We start from the raw sequence: 13,472 nt of genomic DNA, 5'->3' as shown, positions 1-13,472 counted from the left end.
TCACGGTGTGTGGCGGAGGGTACCTTGAGTACCTCTATCGGTTCTCCCTTCTATTCCAGTCTCGTATTGTTCGTGGAAAGAAGGATTGTCGGTATGCCCCTGTGTGGGCTCTAATCTCTCTGATTTTATCCTCATGGTCTCTTCGCGAGATATACGTAGGAGGGAGCAATATACTGCTTGACTCCTCGGTGAAGGTATGTTCTCTAAACTTCAACAAAAGCCCGTACCGAGCTACTGAGCGTCTCTCCTGCAGAGTCTTCCACTGGAGTTTATCTATCATCTCCGTAACGATTTCGTGATTACTAAATGATCCTGTAACGAAGCGCCCTGCTCTCCGTTGGATCTCCTCTATCTCTTCTATCAACCCTATCTGGTACAGATCCCACACTGCTGAGCAGTATTCAAGCAGTGGACGAACAATCGTACTGTAACCTACTTCCTTTGTTTTCGGATTGCATTTCCTTAGGATTCTTCCAATGAATCTGAGTCTGGCATCTGCTTTACCGACGATCAACTTTATATGATCATTCCATTTTAAATCACTCCTAATGCGTACTCCCAGATAACTTATGGAATTAAATGCCTCCAGTTGCTGACCTGCTATATTGTAGCTAAATGATAAGGGATCTTTCTTTCTATGTATTCGCAGCACATTACACTTGTCTACATTGAGATTCAGTTACCATTCCCTGCACCATGCGTCAATTCGCTGCAGATCCTCCTGCATTTCAGTACAATTTTCCATTGTTACAACCTCTCGATATACCACAGCGTCATCCGCAAAAAGCCTCAGTGAACTTCCGATGTCATCCACAAGATCATTTATGTATATTGTGAATAGCAACACTCCCCTGCGGCACACCTGAAATCACTCTTACTTCGGAAGACTTCTCTCCATTGAGAATGACATGTTGCGTTCTCTTATCTAGGAACCCTTCAATCCAATCACACAATTGGTCCGATAGTCCATATGCTCTTACTTTGTTCATTAAACGACTGTGGGGAACTGTATCGAACGCCTTGCGGAAGTCAAGAAACACGGCATCTACCTAGGAACCCGTGTCTATGGCCCTCTGAGTCTCGTGGACGAATAGCGCGAGCTGGGTTTCACACGATCGTCTTTTTTGAAACCCATGCTGATTCCTACAGAGTAGATTTCTAGTCTCCAGAAAAGTCATTATACTCGAACATAGTACGTGTTCCAAAATTCTACAACTGATCGACGTTAGAGATATAGGTCTATAGTTCTGCACATCTGTTCGACGTCCCTTCTTGAAAACGGGGATGACCTGTGCCCTTTCCGGCGTAAAGCGGAATATTACTGTTGTTCTGCGGTTCTTACTTAAACGGGGCAATCAAAACGTTTTTCGTTCGAAAGGCACGCCAACCCCTTGCCTGCATGTCGTTGCTTGCAGTAGGTACTCGCTTCGGAGTCGCGCTGGGTTGCATATACGCTGCAGCGACGCCCGCAGACAGAAGCTTCGTGATCCCCACTTATAGTTCACTAAAAGATTTTCAGCTCACACGGCCGTCAACAGACTTTAACTATCGTCGTCAAAGAAGCTACAACATTCGTGAACAACTCAAAAAAAAAAAGTTGCACTTGTTCCATGGGTTTGCAGCTGACATTAATGGTAACAAGACACCAGACTGTATCTGATATCTGATAGGAGTTCCGACACAAAATCCGAGATTTCGACGGACAAAGTATTGGTGCGCGGACAGGTGCCAGATATTTCTATCACAATGAATTAGTTAGCGTAAGGAGGGCTATGCGTGAAGCGTTCAGTGAATTCGAAAGTAAAATTCTATGTACCGACTTGACAGAAAATCCAAGGAAGTTCTGGTCTTACGTTAAATCAGTAAATGGCTCGAAACAGCATATCCAGACATTCCGGGATGATGATGGCATTGAAACAGAGGATGACACGCGTAAAGCTGAAATATTAAACACCTTTTTCCAAAGCTGTTTCACAGAGGAAGACCGCACTGCAGTTCCTTCTCTAAATCCTCGCACAAACGGAAAAATGGCTGACATCGAAATAAGTTTCCAAGGAATAGAAAAGCAACTGGAATCACTCAACAGAGGAAAGTCCGCTGCACCTGACGGGATACCAATTCGTTTCTACACGGAGTACGCCTTGCCCCCCTTCTAACAGCCGTGTACCGCAAGTCTCTAGAGGAACGGAAGGTGCAAATGATTGGAAAAGAGCACAGGTAGTCCCAGTCTTCAAGAAGCGCAAAACCATAGACCTATATCTCTGACGTCGATCTGTTGTAGGATTTTAGAACATGTTTTTTGCTCGCGTATCATGTCATTTTTGGAAACCCAGAATCAACTCTGTAGGAATAAACATGGATTCCGGAAACAGCGATCGTGTGAGACCCACCTCGCTGTATTTGTTCACGAGACCCAGAAAATATTAGATACGGGCTCCCACGTAGATGCTATTTTCCTTGACTTCCGGAAGGCGTTCGATACAGTTCCGCACTGTCGCCTGATAAACAAAGTAAGAGCCTACGGAATATCAGATCAGCTGTGTGGCTGGATTGAAGAGTTTTCAGCAAACAGAACACAGCATGTTGTTCTCGATGGAGAGACGTCTACAGACGTTAAAGTAACCTCTGGCGTGCCACAGGGGAGTGTTATGGGATCATTGCTTTTCACAATGTTTATAAATGACATAGTAGATAGTGTCGGAAGTTCCATGCGGCTTTTCGAGGATAATGCTGTAGTATACAGAGAAGTTGCAGCATTAGAAAATTGTAGCGAAATGCAGGAAGATCTGCAGCAGATAGGCACTTGGTGCAGGGTGTGCCAACTGACCCTTAACGTAGACAAATGTAATGTATTGCGAATACATAAAAAGAAGGATCCTTTATTATATGATTATATGATAGCGTAACAAACACTAGTAGCAATTACTTCTGTAAAATATCTGGGAGTATGCGTGCGGAACGATTTGAAGTGGAATGATCATATAAAATTAATTGTCGGTAAGGCGGGTACCAGGTTGAGATTCATTGGGAGAGTCCTTAGAAAATGTAGTCCATCAACAAAGGAGGTGGCTTACAAAACTCTCGTTCGACCTATACTTGAGTATTGCTCATCAGTGTGGGATCCGTACCAGATCGGGTTGACGGAAGAGATAGAGAAGATCCAAAGAAGAGCAGCGCGTTTCGTCACAGGGTTATTTGGTAAGCGTGGTAGCGTTACGGAGATGTTTAGCAAACTCAAGTGGCAGACTCTGTAAGAGAGGCGCTCTGTATCGCGGTGTAGCTTTCTGTCCAGGTCTCGAGAGGGCGCGTTTCTGGATGAGGTATCGAATATATTGCTTCCCCCTACTTATACCTCCCGAGGAGATCACGAACGTAAAATTAGAGAGATTCGAGCGCGCACGGAGACTTTCCGTCAGTCGTTATTCCCGCTAACCATACGCGACTGGATCAGGAAAGGGAGGTAATGACAGTGGCACGTAAAGTGCCCTCCACCACACACCGTTGGGTGGCTTGCGGAGTATAAATGTAGATGTAGATGTAGAATCGTGTTACGCTGTTAAGTCGTGTACGTTGTTGGAAACCTAATTTGTTTAAAACTCTGGCGAAGCACAGAGATCGAATGAACGTTGGAAGGAGTTGGGCCGCGGGCGAGAAGCACTTACTGGTGCGGTTGATGCAGTTGAAGCGCAGCATGGCGCAGTAGCTGGAGAAGGCGGACGTGGAGAGCCCGTCTCGGCCGCAGACCGGGGACCACGTGCCGGGGCACTGCGGGCACTGCAGCTGGGCGCGCGCGACACACACCGCCGCCGCTGCAACAATACACACACATCACCTCTCTACCCTAAAGTAACCGCTGTTATTTTATTCGCTTCAGAAGCGTCAGATGTGTCTGTCTTCTGAATGGTCTGATGCGACCCACCGCGAAATATTTGCTGGACGCATTCCAGTTTTTACCCTTTACAGCTTTTTCTAGTACCAAGGAAGTTATTTACTGATGTCTTAACAAATGTCCTATCATCCTGCCCCTTCTTCTTCTCAATATTTTCCACACATAACTTTCCTCACCGATTCTGCTGAGAGCTGAGAAACTCCCCACTCCTTACCTTATCACTCCATCTAATTTTCAGAATTATTCTGTTGCACCACATCTCAAATGCTCCTCTTGTCTTCCGTTCCGGCTTTCCCACAGTCCATGTTTCACTATCACACAATACTGTGCTCCAAACGCACATTATCATAAATTTCTTCCTCAAATTAACGCCTATGATTGATACTTGTTGATCTCTCTTGGCCATGAATGCCCTTCTCGCCAGTGTTAGTCTGCTTTTTATTTCCTCCCTGTTTAGTCCGCTATGAGTTATTTTGCAGCCTAGGCAGCAACATTCCTTAACTCCATCTATTTCGTGATCACCAATTCTGATGTAAAGTATCTCTTTGTACTCATTTCTGCTACTTCTGACTGCTGCCGTCTTACTTCGATTTAAAAATGGTTCAAATGGCTCTGAGCACTATGGGACTTATCCGCTAAGGTCATCAGTCCCCTAGAACTTAGAACTACTTAAACCTAACTAACCTAAGGACATCACACACATCAATGCCCGAGGCATGACTCGAACCTGCGACCGTAGCGGTCGCGCGGTTCCAGGCTGTAGCGCCTAGAACCGCTCGGCCACTCCGGCCGGCACTTCGATTTACTCTCAGCCCGAATTCTATACTCATTAGACTGTTCATTCCATTCAACATACCCAGTAATTTTTCTTCACTTTCACTACAATAGGAATGTCATCATCGAATCTTATCACTGACATCCTTTCACCATAAATTTTAATCTTACTCTTGAACCTTTATTTCAGTTATTCACTTAAGAACAAATTGTGGTAACGGCTTAGGTGCAAGTGCATAAGTTGGCACTACGAGACACCCACGACAGCGCCCTCTAGCAGGCGCTGTTGAGAGCTCTACGAGCTCCGCTCGAGATCCTGCCAATTTCATCAAGAGCAGACGGCCGGGACACTTCGCTTCAGCTTCGCACCTGCGTACTAAGTTATGTATGCCTCTGTAAATACTAATGCACCAGTAAACTACTTTTACTTTCTTGCAGTACCGACTTATATTACCTCACCCGCTCCTACTCGGATCCTTCATTCGGCCAACCTTTCAGTTGTCAGGAGCAGACCCACGCGCCGCCTTCCAGGCGGAATACAAAATAAATAGTCACGATCGCAAAATACCATTTATTTAAAACGCCGTGTTTCGGGACATACATTAGACCATCTTCAGAATGATTGCACCATTTGCTGAAGCTGGCGACGTGCTGAGCAGTTGCATGTTGTCGATACGATAACTGCGAGTAGGACTGAGAGGAAGTTTCAAGACAGGTCTCGACGTCATACATTCGAAGCTACACTATGTGTTCAAAAGTATCCGGACACCCCCAGAACATACGTTTTTCATATTAGGTGCATTTTGCTGCCACCCACTCCCAGGTACACCATTTCAGCTACCGCAGTAATCATTAGACATCGTGAGAGAGCAGGATGGGGCATTCAGCGGAACTCCTGACTACGAACGCGGTCACGTGATCCGGTGTCACTTGTGTCATACGACTGTCCACGACATTTCCACACTCCTAAATATCCCTAGGTCCACTGTTTCCGATGTAATAGTGAAGTGGAAACGTGAAGAGACACGTACAGTATAAAAGCGTAAAGGTCGACCTCGTCTGTTGACTGACAGAGACCGCCGACAGCTGTAGAGGGTCGTAATGTGTAATAGGAAGACATCTGTCCAGACCACCACACAGCAACTCCAATCTGCATCAGAATCCACTGCAAGTACTATGACAGTTAGGTGGGAGGTGGGGAAACTTGGATTTCACGGTCGAGCGGCTGCTCATAAGCCACACACCACGCCGGTAAATGCCAAACGACGCCTCACTTGGTGTAAGGAGCGTAAATATTGGACGACTGAACAGTGGCAAAATGTTGTGTGGAGTGACGAATCACGGTACACAATGTGGCGATCCTATGGTAGGGTGTGGGTGTGGGGAATGTCCGGTGAACGTCATCTGCGAGAGTGTGTAGTTCCAACAATAAAATTCGGAGGCGGTGGTGTTATGGTGTGGTCGTGTTTATCATGGAGGGGGCTTGCACCCCTTGTTTTGCGTGGCGCTATCACACACAGGCCTACACTGATGTTTTAAGCACCTTCTTGCTTCCCACTGTTGAAGAGCAATTCGGGGATGGCGATGCATCTTTCAACGCGATCGAGCACTTGTTCATAATGCACGGCCTGTGGAGGATTGGTTACACGACGATAACATCCCTGTAATGGACTGGCCTGCACACAGTCCTGACCTGAATCCTATAGAACACCTTTGGGATGTTTTGGAACGCCGACTTCGTGCCAGGCCTCACCGACCTACGTCGATATCTCTCCTCAGTGCAGCACTCCGTGAAGAATGGGCTGCCGCCGTTCCCCAAGAAATCTTCCGGTACCTGACTGAACGTATGCCTGTGAGAGTGGAAGCTGTCATATATGTTAAGGGTGGGCCAATTGAATTCCAGCATTACCGATGGCGGTCGCCACGAACTTGTAAGTCATTTTCAGCCAGGTGTCAGGATACTTTTGATCACTTAGTGTAATAAAATCATTTGGAGAGATAAGAGTCAGAAGGTACCTCTAAATCTACCGAACAATAGAGCAATTACCGTATTTAGAAAAAAGGATTACCGATAGCTATCGAAGATGCCAAGAACAGACACATGTCCAAATAATCTGACGAGCTATCTGACCACTGGTAAACTGCTGGCTAGAATAACATGCAGAAGCGCAGAAATTGAATAGGTAATGGATAGTGAAGATCCGACTGATTCGTAAAAAGGTGTTGGTATAACATATTTAAAATATGGAAGAGAAGACAAGTGAAATGCGGACACTGCCGAATAATTTCCTGTATCTACGAAACAAAGTTGGACTTAGAAAACTGGAAAATCAACGAGAACAAGCTTAAGTTAAAAACGCAGAGCTGGAACCGATCACTACTGTTGTTCAAAGTGAACATTCAATAAGAGACTAAAGAAGTCAAAGCTCCAGAACGTCAACAAAAGTGCATTGAAAGGGATACGTATCCTAAGGTTACAGACCTTAGCCATTTGTCTAAATTATAGAAAGTTTAAAATATTTGTTTTGCAGCGTTTGTCGCCTTCTTAACAAAGAATTAACTTTAAACATTAAACAAAAGAAGGAAAATGGTGGACAATGGCAGGAAGATGTGTAGTAAATACATGGATAAAAAAACAGAGAAGAAAGGAGAAGAAATGAAAAAAAATAATTGTTGTCTAGATAGCAAAGGGGCAGATGAATAAGTGGGTTCACTGATATCACATATATACCTGATGATACTATACGTGTTGAAACAGAATTGACTACAAATCAAAAATGGACCGTGAGAATGGTGCAGAATACGCGCATTTTAAATGTGTTTCTTAAGATGTATGTTAAACGTAAGAATATAGATAAAAGTATGAGACGAAAAAGCATGTATGTGATTATGTATGTTAAAGACAAGAAATAGCAAAAGTATCAGAAAAAGAAGTATTAACATAAACAGACGAGATATATGAATTGTTACTAGAAGAAGCGACAGGATAATGGGGCATGCGATGAGACGTCAAGGTATAAAATTTGTGGTAAGTTCCTGTGGGACCAAACTGCTGAGGTTATCGGACCCTAGGGTTACACACTACTTAATCTAACTTAAACTAACTTACGCTAAGGACAACACACACACCCATGTCCGAGGGAGGAATCGAACCTGCGACGGGGGGGAGCTGCGCGACTCGTGGCAAGGCGCCTCAGACCGCAAGGCTACACCGCGCGGCGTCAAGGTGTAGTTAGACTTGGAATGGAAGTAGTAGAGGAAAACCGTTGGCAGAAAAATATGTTGAATTTATCGGACATAGAGTTCGTAAATAAACGTTGCGTGTAGATAAAGTTGAGTGTAGTAGGAATGTGGTAAAGAAAAGATTCCAGGAAGAAGGGAAGAAGTTAAAGTTGTCATGAAAGTTTGGGGGTGATGTGGGCAGCAGTAAGTAAACGCCAAGTAGTATCCGCTACCTACTGAAGCAAGAGCACCTGGCACATCCTTGGAAGAAAGTATGTGAAAGAAACAACATTGCAGTCACTGCTATGCAGTACTATGTTTAGGCTTTGAGGGGTGTTTTAAGATATCCAGTTACGTACAACTATATATGCTGCAGGTCCTTCCATCCACTAATTTACCGTATAATAACAGGAGTCCTCGCTCAGGCATTAGTGATAGAAACATGTTTCGCATTTACACGGAACGTCCGAACTCAAACCTGATCACTGGTTAAGCGGTGCAGCATAATCAGTCAGGCGCTATGATGCTGTACTGTACATTACTGGTTCGCATATGACTTCAAGATCTCTCGTATGAACTTAAATTCCAATGATTCCTGATCGACATTTTTGGTTTCCTTCATGCTGCAATGGTTCTTGATCGACGTAATTGGGTTTCTTCGTATATTTCGCTGTTCTTTGTTTCACTATTATAGGAAGAGCCCCAGCACTCTTTGACGCAACAATCGGCGAAGAAAAATTTATGTGCTGTTGAAAATGACTAGTCAATCGAAACCAGCGTAGCCGTTTAACATTTTAAGTGAGCACTGACTAAAATAAAATCATGTTGGCCATCCTGTCGGAACAGCCTGATACATGTAAGAGAGCCGTATTTACCATCTTCGTGTGACTCTCAAAACATCTGTTTCATTTATATAAATAAATAGTGTGCTCCGGATCCAAATCTGAACCCGGACGCCTGACTTTAATTGACGCTGTTCTACCAAAAGAATCACCGAAGAATGCCTCTCTGACAATCTCAGAGCTTCAATTTGCAGTAGGAGCATCCGTTTCTTCCAAAGGTAAAATAATTTCATCTCTCTGCTGTTTGATTCCCCATATTTTAACTCAGTAAGTACTTAATTTCGGTAATAGAAATGCGGAGCACAGATATACAAAACTGTCTTCTAACCAACCGCACCTCAAGTGGCTCAGTGAGAAGGGCACTGATTCCGCACCGTAACGGTTACGAAAACTGCTACGGATGAGAGCTCTGTGTTTCATTGGCAACTTACACTTTCGGATCAGAGCGAGCTGCAAAAAAGGGTTATTGGAATCACGATGTAATTCCCTTTCTCTTTGCTATTCTTAAATCAACAGTTGAGAGTGAAACGTGAATCTCACTGTACATGTAAGTGCATTACGATGAACATTGTGGTAAGAAATAGACTGGCAGTAACAGGTTGATTAATATGTGTCGAAGCTTGGACGAAAAGAGAAAGAGACGAAGTAGCAACTGAGTGATAAGGAGGTGCGAAGTTGAATTACTCCGAACCATTATTACCTTCTTGAATAATTGTAACTCGTCACACGAAATTTATAACGCATTCTATCCAAATTAGTGGCCTATTTTATCACCCAGCTAAAAATCGCGTATGCTTGCAAATACTATGTAGAGGCTAATATATCCATTTTTGCGCAGAATATCACTTTTAAATTCAAATCAGAACAGGTTCAAATGGCTCTGAGCACTATGGCACTTAACGTCTGAGGTCATGAGTCCCCTAGGACTTTCAGAACAGGATTTTCACATTTCTACAAGACGCAACAGCGTCAAATCCATGTTGCGAGGGGACATTTTTGCACGAGACTGGCAACCAAAATGACGAAATGGAAATGATAGCGCTATCTTTCTTATAAGGAGGTTTCCTTGGTATAGCAGTATCAGTTGTTGTAGTTACATCGACTGGATCGTCTACAGATTTCTACAAACTAATACTTTTCAAGACTGTTACCGGTAGTAACTTTTTGACTCTCTAAACAATTTAATCAAGATTTCAATTTACCTTCACAGCCATAATTATTGTAGACAAGTGTAATGGCAGTTTCAGCGTCTCGTACATGTTTTCGGGACAAAAGGAAATAAAGTACCCTTGTTGGAGACCTGAAGTCGGTTTTCCATAGTTTCCCCAAAACCTACATGCGATGTCGACAGCTGTGGGACTGAAACGTCTAAGGTACCTTCTATTGGCTGAACAGCTCAAGAAGCTTGTCCCCTTTACTAATATTAACTCTCCACCTACAACATTTTTGTCGTACAATACGTCGTTTCCAAAATATTTAGTTGTCTCAAGTTAAAACAAACAAGGCATCGAACGACAAAAAAATGTTCTAGGTGAAAGTTAATATTAGTAAATGGGCCGGCAGGTGTGGCCGTGCGGTTCTAGGCGCTTCAGTCTGGTACCGCGTGACCGAATCCTGCATCAGGCATGGATGTGTGTGATGTCCTTAGTTAGGTTTAAGTAGTTCTAAGTTCTAGGGGACTGATGACCGCAGATGTTAAGTCCCATAGTGCTCAGAGCAATTTTTTTTAGTAAATGGGACATCAGCTTGTGCTACAACTGGCCACCTCCTAACCACCCCTCCTGCGTATTTTCTAATGGCAACTCCCATTTTATACTGCTTATTCGGACTCCACGCAAAAAAATTAGTTCAGTTTACTCAAACCACTGTTTGGTAGTTGGCGCTGTAATAAAAAAAATCAAGTTGCATGTTTTTGCAATTAGACACCAACGCATTTGATTGTACACATAATTTACGATGTAAATGTTAATCTTTGTTTTCTATCTGTTGATATTTATGTTCGAAATTTACTTTATTGTTGCAAATCTGACTGTACAGTACAATATGGTTAGCTTTTCCAATGTCTGGTTTGAAACGATGTCTAGCGTGATCCACGAACAGGAGGAGGAGGAGGAGATTGGTGTTTAACGTCACGTCGGCAGCGAGATCATCAGAGACGGAGCACAAGCTCGAATGAAGAGCATGGAGAAGGAAAGCGGCCGTGCCCTTTTGAAAGAAACGTCCCGGCATTTGCCTTAAGCTATTTAGAGAAATCATGAAGAACCCAACTCAGGATGGTTGGACACGGTTCAAATGGTTCAAATGGCTCTGAGCACTATGGGACTTAACATCTGTGGTCATCAGTCCCCTAGAACTTAGAACTACTTAAACCTAACTAACCTAAGGACATCACACACATCCATGCCCGAGGCAGGATTCGAACCTGCGACCGTAGCAGTCGCGCGGTTCCGGACTGAGCGCCTAGAACCGCTAGACCACCGCGGCCGGCTTGGACACGGGTTTGAACCGTCGTCCTCCCGCATGAGAGTCCAATGTGCTAACGACGAGGGTGTAATAATTTTCGGTTCCCAACGGGATGCTTTATTTCGCTGAGTCCACCTGCTTCTCACCACTGGGGTGCTTGATTTCGGTGAGCATCCATCGCAGGTGCGCCCGTCACTGTCACTTCATACACAACTTACCACGTGTCCGCCCCTGGAAACTGAGTGGTCAGCGCGACAAAATGTCAATCCTAAGGGCCAGGGTTCGATTCCCGGCTGGGTCGGAGATTTTCTCCGCTCAGGGACTGGGTGTTGTGGCAACTACCGGCATGCCGGCGGCTGCACCGCGCATCTCCAGCCCTCCAGGTAAGCACAAAAACCAAATAGCCGGTTCTGAAAGAGTTTCATGTATCATTTGAGCCATCTGCACCCTGGTGGTGGGACGTTTGAAATTGATTTAAATGGTCACAGTAGAGATTGTAGCAAGTGTCTTGTTGAGTGCGACGAAAAAGTGTTTCCGCCCGGAATCGAACCGTGGACCTTCTGCGTGTTAGGCAGACGTGATAACGGCTACACCACGGAAACTGCTACGCTCTGCGCTCCACATCTGACACAACTTGTAGGACGATCGCAACTTTGGCGTAAAAATCCCCAAAAATCACTTTGCGGAAACGCACAATGCAGGTATTTCGTATTCGTATGCAACAATCGACAACACCCTTGCCTGTCTGAATGCCATCACGAATAAGAGCCCAAGAAGTCGTCGGAAATGCTCACGGCCGAGTCCTCAGTAGCATCAGCTACTCTTTCTTTCCGTACGAGGTACCGTCAATTCGCGCAGTCGCTATTGCAAATGATGTCACCAAAAGCAATCACTTCATTAGCGGCAAGGACTTGCACACGGCAAACGGTCTACCCGACGGGAGGCCCTAGTCACACGACATTTGCATTTACCACTTTACAATGATTGTGGTTATATTCCCCGGCAGCCGCGTAGCGGCCAGCACGACTGTTACGACGGTTGGATGAATGCACACACCGAAATCAGTCACCCTGACGGCGTGGCTCGAGTGCAGCCACCGGAATCAAGCATTCCGATAGCTTGCGTAATCATCACGACCAACCCCGTAGTTTATTTGCCAGAAATATCAGTGTCTAGCCATGTCATTTGAACTGTACAATCACATTTACCAAAGATTCACATTTACATCGTAAATGAAATCTATCATCCAAAGGCGTCGGTTCTTAATCGCAAAAGCAGGCACATTTGATATTCGTCGGTTACAGCACCATCTACTACGGATGAAAAACAATAGTTTGAGTAAACGGTGAAAATTATTTTGGCGTAGAATCCGAATATGGAACAAAAATGGGCGGTACCTATATGAAAATACAAAGAGACTTTGGCACACATCACAACGTGGCTTGCCAAGTAATGCTGCAGTGACTATGTAGAAAGGCAGACGGCTGGGTTCGAATCCCGCTCTGGTGCATAACTAGACACTTTTCATTTCGATAACCTTTTCCACCGGCAAAATAGTCAGTGAAAGATGGGGAGGCAAAGTGGAGCAGAACAGCTTGTTGACTAGCATCTGCTCTGAGGGTTTGACTCACCGATGAGGAGGAGGACTGCGAAGAGTTTACGCGCCGCCATACTGCCTGCCTTGCTGAGAGCCGACTGCCGGGTCCCAGCCGCGGCGCGCCCTTTATACCACCAGCCGAGGTCGCCGCAAGGTCGGAAGGCGTCTGGCGTACACCGTAGACCCTCATCTAGAGGGGCGTTGTAGTCACGACGAGGCCCTACCCCTCCTACCGGAAGCAGGGATGGTACACCATGTGAGCCTGAAGGGGTGCGTCCAATGGCAAGTAAACTTCCGCAAGTCGCTTGTGCAAATTCTTTGTCGTGGGAGCACTCCCAACATGTCGACTTCCACAAGTTGCTTCAACTTTCAGAAGGAATCTGTGCAACTTGGAGGAAAGAGATTCTTGCGGACAAGAGAGATTCTTGCATCTGGCTACAAGTACTTGCCGAATTTTGCAGATGCTGGAAGTTTTCCTCAAACGCGCAGATGTTTTTTGTGTTCAGTACCGGTAAGAAAATGTCAATGTCGAGGAGATTGGCGCAAAGAGAGATCGCGGTAGCAAATCCGCTATTGGAACCCCTAACCAGATACACTGCCGGGGGAAAAAAATTGGTAGGCCTGTACACTTTTAGAGATTTCCAGTTCACTCAAGATTTATTGTTGCATCCGTGCAAACGGAGTA

The 13,472-nt window shown here is 45.0% G+C and overlaps 1 non-coding gene across 1 annotated transcript; it reads right to left on the bottom strand.

Moving 5' to 3' along the window:
* Positions 1-11,719: 11,719 nt before the first annotated feature.
* Trnav-aac lies at positions 11,720-11,792 on the bottom strand. Its single transcript has one exon. It is a non-coding gene; the product is annotated as a tRNA-Val (tRNA).
* Positions 11,793-13,472: the final 1,680 nt, after the last annotated feature.

This window comes from Schistocerca americana, chromosome 4 (genome assembly GCF_021461395.2).
Source record: "Schistocerca americana isolate TAMUIC-IGC-003095 chromosome 4, iqSchAmer2.1, whole genome shotgun sequence".
In the NCBI taxonomy this organism is placed as follows: domain Eukaryota; kingdom Metazoa; phylum Arthropoda; class Insecta; order Orthoptera; family Acrididae; genus Schistocerca; species Schistocerca americana.
The sequence above is the reverse complement of the archived record's forward strand: the minus strand, read 5'-3'. Positions and strand labels throughout refer to the sequence as shown.